The following is a 10162-nucleotide window of genomic DNA, read 5'->3' as shown; positions in this document are numbered from 1 at the left end:
TATATATTGTGTCATGGAAAGGTAAGGTGGCCATATTCCGTAAAGGATTTATTTAATGTTAATATGTAAATATGTCACAATATGATTTTGTAGATCTCTTTTTTGTTTCATCTTAGATATGATGAAGTGGAGATTTATTCAGGAGAATAACCATCTCTTTTGAAAGCACAGATTTAAGATTTCAATTTATTTATTAGAAGGTTAGTATCTCCAGAGCTTAGATTTACCTTGCTTCTGTATTTATGCAGAAATTGTTTAAAATATTTTTAAAGCTATTACTATTATATTTACTCAGTTTTATGTGTAAATTATCTATTATAATTTTTTACCTACACCCCTCTATTACTATTTTAATATGCAGTCTTGCCAATTTTTACCATTGGTGAAAAAACATTTGTCTTCTAACACAGGGTGCACAAGAAGGCTGTATTTTCTCAATTCCAAAAGAAGATTGACCTATGCACCATCCTGTTATTCCTTGGTAGACATGCTAATAAAGCAGAATGTTTGCATTTTCAAGAAACGATTTTAATTACACAAATTTAAGGCTATGTTGTGTGTATTGTGTGTGTGTGTGTGTGTGTGTGTGTATTCCCCCATATTCCACTACTATTTGTACCCAGCACTTTACATTCCTCTCTAAATTTCTTCCAGGGTATCATTGGTATTTCATACTTGAAATAATACTCATATCACCAACAGTCTGGCCAGAAGCTCTCATGCCTGCTCCTATATCAACTGAAGTTTTGTATGTTATGTAATCTGTATCCATTTGTGTTCTACAGTCATCCCATATAGGTAAAGTATAATCTGAATGAGGGTACATGATGATTGTAAAAAATCTGGATGATGCAATCTTGACAAGGGTAAAGTTATGAAGGAATTAAAAAGTTACTGCATAAGTAGGACTCCTGCATAAGTCAAAAATGTTGGATCAGTCCAGAAAATTTAGTTTAATAATCTATGAAAACTTGTTCCCATAGGAAGTAAAGTGTACTGCAAATCAAAGGGTCTACATGGGAGAAAAGGAGAGAGAAAGAGTGAGACAGACAGACAAACAGAAGGAGAGAAAGAAGAAAAATATATGCAGTAGAGACAAAAAGGGGAGAGGACATGGTGAGGCTGAAAGGAAAATTGGGGACATTGGTCATGGGAAATCTGTACTAGTGAAGGTTGTTGCAAGTTGTATAACTGTAGCTCAATCATGATCAACTATATCTGTGGGGGAAAAACTAATTGTATTATGAACAACTTTGTAAACATAGTGTTTTAAAAAAGTATATAAAATATGTAAGGTGTGGACCATGGACTTATAGCTATCGATAGCAAAATAGATCTTTAGTTCCACTAGATAAATTAGTTCTTAGATATTTTGGAGTTACCTGTGTTTTTTTCTTATCAATAATTTGTATGTTCTTCTTACAATTTGATTTTCTAATAAATAGTACATTACCATTTAAATATGATCTCTTTCAATTGAAGTACTTCATGCTAGGTAGATGCTATTTCTTGAAATTGTTGACAATATGCTTAGTACCAAATGTTATAAAAATCTTGAATCATTTTAAAAATTTAAGACTGCTTCCACTAATGCCACCGTTGCTATTGATATTATTAATAGTTTTGTACAATGTAGGCTAGCTATGTATCTGATAAATGATTAATAAATATAATCATGGTATTTCAGAAATAGTGATACATTTGCAGTTTTCTTTCTAAAAGGAGTTAATGCCATATGGACTACCACTATATAAATATGAATGTATTTTTCCTTTTTGGGGGGGGCGGGACTTCTGGTGGAGACCAGAAGGCCTTCTGGACGTTCTAAAAGAGCTGTAACACTTTTTCCCCTTATTTTTAATTTTTAGTGCAGAATTCCATTTTCTTATATGAAATAAACATTGGAAAACCTGAATTCCAAATACTCAGAGAAGTAATCTGATTAACATAATCAAGATAGAACTTAACAAAAGAGAATCATGATTACTAATCACAGACAAGGGACAAGTCTCAGGTATATTCCATTAAACAATGAGAGGGCAGAGTGTTTGAAAGAACACAGACGTGAGTGGTTTCTGCCCAGAATATCCCTTTGAAGTTTAAGGTTGTTTGATAAGAGTCTTCAAATAGAATGTGGCAGTGTGTAATTCCAGTTTCATCATCATCAGTATGGAGAGAGGAGCTAGTCGATGTTGTTGATGTCATTTGAAGTCTGTTGCTGTTCACTGAGTCCCTGAGGAGAGGAAATCAGTAAGTTGATGTCTTACTTTTACTTATTTATTTTAAAAAAAAGCATCACATTGTTGACATAACTGATCATAATACATTTGTTTCAAGAAGCCAGAAAGTAAAGTTATTAAAAAATAGAAAAAAATAGAAAAACTAAAAAAAAAATGAAAAAAAGAAAGAAGAAAAAGTTCATTAACAAGTATATTGGTGAAAATTATATCTTCAATAAAGTCATTAATACAATAGCAGAAGGTTTAGTAAGCTCTTTTTTTTTTTACTTTTTTTATTGTGACTGAAGTTCATTACACAGAATTATTTACAGTACATAGTGACAATGAATGAAGGGCTTTCCCACCACCAATGTTGTCCTCCCTCCACTCCTGTTTCCAGCTTGTCTCCCACATATCCCTCCTTTACCCCCCTAAAATCTTAGTGTAACTGATCTCCACCTTACAGCTTGTTATAGGTTGGGTATCTATTCTATTTGGTGTTCCAGTCTGGTCATTTTTTATTTACACTACATGCTCATATGACTGGTCCTGGTATCATTCTTTTCCCCCCTCAATGTATGAGGCTGAATGATTCAAGTTATGCTATTCTGTTGGAGATAACAAAGTTAAGGAAAAGAGAAGAAAAACTTGATATCAACTACTAAAAATGAAAGACAAAAAATCACGAATAATATCCACAAAAGTGAAAAAGAAAGAAAAAGTAGAAGAAAAAAGAGAAGTGAAATAATATCAAAAACAAACAAAAAAATAAAGCAAAACAAAACCAGAAAAAGTGGTGCAGTGGCAGGGCTTGGTGCTACCCCACCATTTTTTTTTTTTTTTGTATAGGCACAGTAAGTATTGGGGAAAGAAGGAAATTCCCATGGCCTAAGAGATTCAGGGTTTCTCTACTCTTTAAGCATAATGTCATGGGAACAATCACTGGCTCCATACCTTCTCATTGCCATATCCCAGGGTTTTTGTTTGTTTGTTTGTTTGTTTGTTTTTTGTTGTGTCAGGAACCTTTTCTCTCGGTTGTGGATGAGAAAATAAGGCCACTGTAGCAAGCAATCTTGGTATTTGTGCAGGTCCTAGGACAAGGCCTAGGATAGAGTCTTTAAGGTTCTAGAGGTACTGTTCCAACATTGTTGGTGTGTTCAGTTTTTTGTATCATGTGCTCCATGTTTTTGCTCGTTTCCTAAGCCGAAGTCTAGGAAATTATGGTTCCAAAGGTTCTGCTCAGTCTCTGTTGTCAGGATTGGGCCTCTGCACTAAGAAATCTTGATTTTTGTAGGAGACCTGGTCTATAGCCTAGGGTAGGGTTTTCCTTATGGTCTCAAGGTACGTTCTGCCCAGTCACGGTTGTCAAAGTCAGTTTTCTGTAGTTAGCGCTCTTATTTTTCATAGTTCAAAGGCTGATACATCTTCTGATTTCGACTTAGTGTTACGTGATGTGATAGGACCTCCTGGTCTTAGGTCAAGTTGTCATTTCCTCGTTGTCATGGACTCAAACACAAGATCTTATCTTCTAAGGATAAGAACTCACACTTTTTATACAAGGGTGCCTCCCATCCTGGACATATGTCATGTGGATACAACTCAGTCTCCACGAGATTGGAAAGTGTTAGTTCATTCTCAAATCCCAGATCCCAGACGTAGAACTGAAACAACCCCCCGCAACAACACCAGGAACTAAGCTGCCAGTGTTAATATGACAACGAGGGTAAGCTCTTTTTCTTAAAGATAGGAGATACAATAAAAAATACAATAAAAATTAAAAAAATACAATGAAAAAGGTGTGTGTGTGTGTGTGTGTGTCAGTTGTTGTTTGCACAGAAAGAGCAACATAAGAGAGAAATAGAAAGGAAAATCCTTTGGCCTAAAAAATAGGGAGACCTTACCCTGTGTATTCTGGCATAAGACCTGATCCAGGCTCCAGACATAGTAGGTTATTTAACCCAGAGTCATTTTCTGTGGTCCCAGTAAAACCTCTTCACCATCACTGTTGTTGCTGTCAGGTTTCTGTAATTAGAGATCCTGGTTTCTTACAGATTCTATGTCAAAGTCAGGACAGCATAAAGCTTCATCTAATTTCTTCTCACCATTAGGTGGAAATGCAGAGAATCCTGCCCTAAAACCAGGCTATTTTCTGTTATGTCACAGTGTCATAAGAACCCTCTTTGTAGAAAGTCGGTATCAGGGCAGCAGTAAGGCCTTCCCTTGTAGAAGTTTGATTCCTGGTGATGGTGTAGAAAACCGTGGTTGGTTCCATAGATGGTATCAATTGTTCAAGGGTGAGTGATTAATGTATGATCTACTAAAGTCTAAGCCGAATCACATAGCCAAGTGTTCAGGATGTAAGGCCCCACTGAAGTATAAAATTTGTGTGTTCCTATCTCTATTAGATAAGAACTTGTTTGCATATGTAAGCTTTTCCCATTTTAATGTGCCAATGCAAAAAGGAAAAATCCCACAAGGTATTATTGGTGCATTGGGGGGGCCTAGGTAACAAGTCCAACAATCTCCATACCAAGTTCTAACATGAACTCTAAACAGAGAAATTTATTTACTAGAATTCAATACTAAACAGATCCCCAAAATGGGTGAAATTGCCACTACCTAAGAAGATATTCAATAAAGGTTATGCATATTAAGGGAATACATTTAAAGAAACAGTCAAAGGAGATATACATGTCCCCTTTAAGTCTTTTGAAATAATAGTAGAAACAGTAAGTAGTTTTAGGGAACGGAGTGCCCACCAAGTACCCACCAAGTGCCAAATTTGTACCTAGACATCTCATCACTGCTTTGTAAACCTTCGGACAATGATTTTACCTCATTGCAAGCTGTGATCATCTTCACAATTTTTTGTTACTGTACTCTCTTTTTCATTCCTTTTCTTTCTTTTAAAATAATTTTATTACCACTTACCTGGAAACAAATGTCATTTATGTCAACTATGTGATACATAGAGGCCAGAACGATAACAGAGCAGGTATGATATTTGCTTTGCATGCAGCTGACCTAGGTTTAATTCCAAGCATCCCATATGATTTCCCCAACCCTGCCAGGAGTGATTTCTGAGCACAGACATACAACCAATTAATTTTTGATAAAAAGGCAAGAAATCCAAAGTGGAGCAAGGAAAGCCTCAACAAGTGGTGCAACAAGTGGTTGCAAAAAAGAAAACCCAGATTCCCAGCTAACACCATGCACAAAGGTAAAATCCAAATGGATTTGGATATACCATAAGGTATATCAAGGCAAAAGGTATATAGAACAACACATAAGTAGAACACTCCATGACATTGATGAAAGTAATTATATATTGTTTTCTTCTCTTAATTTTTAATAGCTCAAAATTTATCAGTATGGTAATTTAATGACAATTTAAATAGTTTAATCTGTGAAATCAGACATCTTGAATGATCTTTTTGGCATTTCTAATTGTAAGAACTTTATTTGTCCTGGTTATCAGTTAATTCTTGCAAAATGAATTTGACTTAATATCTATTTAATTGTGCTGCTGGAGATAAATATAGAGAAATTTCATCAAATTGAGAATATAAGTCTTCTCAGAGTAAGCTTTTTAATAATAATATTTTTATCTTTTTATTAAAACCTATTAATAGAGCTTGATTCCCTGTAATTCATCAATTTTCCTAAAACCATAAACTTTGCAAACAATATTATTTATTTTTTATCTTTCTACATGTTTGTATAGTATAATTAAATACTATATTACTAAGTATCATTTTGCTAAGTTTATTGATAAAATTTTATTTTCTCAAGTTTGAAAGATTTATATGTGGGTGTGTGGACAGAGGGTGCAAGAAAGCGCCCAAAATGTAATTTTGTTTTATTTCTCCTAATTTAGTGTACTGAAGTACAAATTTTCTGATGCTTTTTTGTCAAAGGAAATTTTTTAAATTTATTGAGACCATTGTAAATTACAAGCTGTATTTCAAGCATATAGGGACAGTGAATTAGGGTCATTCCACCACCAGTGTTTACCTTCCTGCACCATAGTTCCTAGCATACATCCCATATCTCCACTCTTACCCCCCTGGACTACTAGTGTGACAGGTCCATTTTGTATTTAGCTTATTATGGTTTGGATCTCTAAATTCTATTGTCATTGACTTTAGATTGAATATTTAGATCTGACTCAATGGGGATTTTTGCATGAAGAAGAAACAGGAAACTTTCTAAAAGTTTCATGAGAGATGTAGGCTATATTTCATTATGACTACAGCCCTTCCATCTTTTTCCATTAGCAGAAACCTTTTTATTACCCATTTCCCTTGTAAAAATTTATGAATAATACAAATAATGAGGTTGAAAGTTGAATCACATTACATATACATTTTAAATAATCTTGCAAGCCTTATGATTAATAGGTGATTTTTCCCCTCACATTCCAGTGTTTCTTCCTAGGAAATTGGACAGAACTCCTGCTGTTATTTGACAAAAGAGAAACACTATTGGTGGGCAAGAAAAAAAAAGGCAGACAAAAGAATATGCAGAAAGTCATAATATAATGAGTTCAATTTTATGCATACTGTTATGGTTTCCAGAAGTTAGATGACAGTAAAAGTGTCATGGTGTCAACTTCAGAGAATTCTCTAACTATCCCCAACAACTATTTCCTCATTTTTAAGTCATATTAATAACTTCCATTATATTTGTTTAAAAGTAGGTTAAATTAAATTTATTAGTAAATGTCATCACTTATGACCAGAAAAATCAGTATACCTTATACCCAGCTAATAATCTTGCAAGTATTTTTCCCTTGATAGGAGACAAGCTAAGAATGTTAGCAATCTTTTAATTACCTTCATCTTTAAGTTTTTAGTCCCAGACTAGTTCACCGACTATAGTAAGAGGGGATTGATTGAAGGCTACTGTCATGCTCATTGTTTGTAGTTCAGAATGTTTTCTTGTATGTCCAAGGAATTTTACATTGCTTTGTCCATAATAAAATTAATTTTATTATGCCCTTCACTGTATCCAAGTGATACAAAAGGCTTAAAAATAAATAGCATTCTGTAGAAATGTGTATGAAGAAAAAAATGCAAAATTTAGCTTTTCATTCTGCTGAATATTGCATTTGCTAATAATATGATTTTTTGCATTTGTGAGAATATCAATTTGTCAGTTATTCACCAGCAACTTAGGAACTAATGACTTAATAAGTCATAAATTTTTCCACTGTATAAAAATGCAGTTGGAGATTTAGTTTTCTTTCTTTTTCTAGAAATGGGAATGATTAACGATCAACGTTACCGTTTTTCAATTTCAAACACAATTTAAAAACTTTTTAAAGGAAAGAAAAAATTAAGACTCTAATTTAGTTGCTAGTGCCATGTAATATCCTACTTATCTCTGTTTACTATATGTGCATATAAATGAAAAGAAATTGAGTTTTGGTCCCAAGGAGGTGAAATAGGGGTTAGGGTTAGAATGCATTTCTCCGTTTGGGTTCTCTCAGTCCCACCCCAGAACTACATTGTTGCCCTCAACCCAGCATCATTGGCTGTGCTGCTGGAATGTAACACAATGCTGTATCATCTGCAGTTCTAGAACAAGCTGAGTTTTCGAGTCATAGTATTGAATATCTGGTCTGTGTGGCTGAGAATCAGTGATGGTTCTTCTGCTGTGCAATAGGAGGTGTGGTCCTCATGATCATTGGCACTTCTAATCCCAAGTAGCACCAAATCTTTTATCTTTACCATTCATCCATTTCTCCAAGGTGACTCAGAATCTTGAGAGCAACTCCTGGGTCCAAGAGTGTTGTTTGGGAGACCCCACGCCAAACAGAAATTGATTTTAACATTATGCTTCATGAAGAAATTTGAGAACCTATAAGGGGGAAAGGTCGGTGATACCTAGTTTTTGTTTACTAGATACTCATTGACCACAGAAACTCTACTATGAAATTAAAAGCTAGAGTTATTGCTTTGCATCACTGAAGTAGTACAGTTGAATCTCCAAGGAAGTCTAGACAACATAAACACATCATCATGTATACTCAGCTCTCACAGTGACAAATTGCAAGATTTTAAAGACATGGGTATGTGCCAGCTTCTAACACTTTATGTGATAATATATTGTCCTGACAGAATGTGAGAAAATGAGAGGATTCTCATCTCCCTAATGATTGAATAGGAATGTGGATCTTATACAGAAATCAATTTTCTTAGCTCAATGCTATTTAATGATTGAAACACCCTCAGCATGTTGCATACCAAGCATTAGCACATCAAGAAGTCATATCTTAGCACTTATATGGGCAGGACAAGATAGTGCTCATATAACATGGCATAAAAATAAAGTTGAATAATGTCACTTGGAATGCATAAGTACTTGAAACTTGTTGAATGTGTACTTTTAAGTTCACATAGTAAAACTCTTTTAAAAAGAAAACCTATATAAATTGTGGCAGCATATAAAGATTTTAATGAACCTGAGAAGAGTGAAATGATCATAATTAAGATTTTATTTTGCTGTTTTATGTTTTTCTCAAAGAAAAATATTTTCTGTAATTTTTTATGACTCAACCAACTCAAACTCTAGTTAGTAAAAGTCTACCAATCACTTCCCTGAATGTCCTTTTTAAAGTAGATAGACAAAGGAACAAATGATTTCCTTGTGTGTGTTTTTAGATAAAAACTTAAATAAATATATGACATTTCTTTAATAAGTTGGTCATATGCCTTGTGTAAAATTATACAAGAATACACACTGTGATTAAAATATAAATAATTTTTATAAAATATGTTTTCTTTTTAAGAAAAGTCTTATTAAGTATAGACTTGTTTAGAGGAAAATCTTGTTTAGGAAAGTCTCATTCAATGACTATGTTAGATTTATAGAATAATTTTAATGTTTCTTTTTCTTTTTGTATTTGATTCTTTAAAAGAAAAGATACTACCAACACAATGTTCATTGATGCTATCAATGCAGCCTTGTTTGCCTTTTCTCCTCATTGCAGGTAGCAATTTCTTATTTTATGTTATTACAATTAAATCTATCTCTTCACTGTTATAGTAGGCATTTAAATAGCTATATTTGTAATCAAGTAATAGGAGATTCATGCCTCATCTATTGTTTCACAGTTTTCATGGTGAAATTTTCATGGGATTTCCCAATACCAGGGAATTTTATCATAAAAATAATTTATGTTTTTCCATTTCTCTCTGATATCCATAGCTGTTATTAACATGTCACTAAATGCTGTATTTTTAGTGACCACATACATGCATATATGTGAGACCTACTTAATATAATTATGATAATTAAATATAACTATATAAAAGAACAAATCGATTATAATGCTTTTGCCTAACCTGCAAAATCATCCATAATTTCTAATGCAATTATCCTTGTGGCTTGACCAACTATAATATGAACATATTATATAAATTGCCTTTTCATACTTTACACTAAAGGTTTTTGCTATGTCAATAAGATATATTGATAACTTCAGTTATTGTATGACGTGTTAAATAAAAATTACTCTGAAAGTAAAATGGTCAAGTTGTGTTTTTTTATAATGTTCATACATATCAAGCCTTGTCTGTTAAAATATTGTTTTTTGTTTTGTTTTGTTTTATGGTTTTTGGGCCACACCCGGTGATGCTCAGGGATTACTCTTGGCTATGCTCTCAGAAATGCCTCCTGGCAGGCTTTGGGGATCATATGGGATGCCGGGGATAGAACCAAGGTCCATCCTGGGTCAGTCACATGCAAGACAAAAACCTTTAGTGTTTTTTTGCTATCGCTCCGGCCCCAGTTATAAAAAATTGTTATTGACAAATAAATATTTAGGTAAACCTCTCTGAGGTAAATAATAAAAGCAAAGTGAAGACATTTTGTCCACAATGATAAAAGTTTCTCCAACTTTTGTTGAGAAACTAAAATAAAACTGGGCATTATTATTC

General features: G+C 33.6%; 1 non-coding gene across 1 annotated transcript; it reads right to left on the bottom strand.

Annotated features, from left to right (window-relative positions):
• Positions 1–1784: 1784 nt before the first annotated feature.
• LOC126021016 (U7 small nuclear RNA) lies at positions 1785–1844 on the bottom strand. The gene has a single exon (XR_007499643.1). It is a non-coding gene; the product is annotated as a U7 small nuclear RNA (small nuclear RNA).
• Positions 1845–10162: the final 8318 nt, after the last annotated feature.

The sequence above is a fragment of the Suncus etruscus genome, chromosome 10 (assembly GCF_024139225.1).
Source record: "Suncus etruscus isolate mSunEtr1 chromosome 10, mSunEtr1.pri.cur, whole genome shotgun sequence".
NCBI classification, from domain to species: domain Eukaryota; kingdom Metazoa; phylum Chordata; class Mammalia; order Eulipotyphla; family Soricidae; genus Suncus; species Suncus etruscus.
This window is presented reverse-complemented; position numbering and strand designations above follow the sequence as displayed.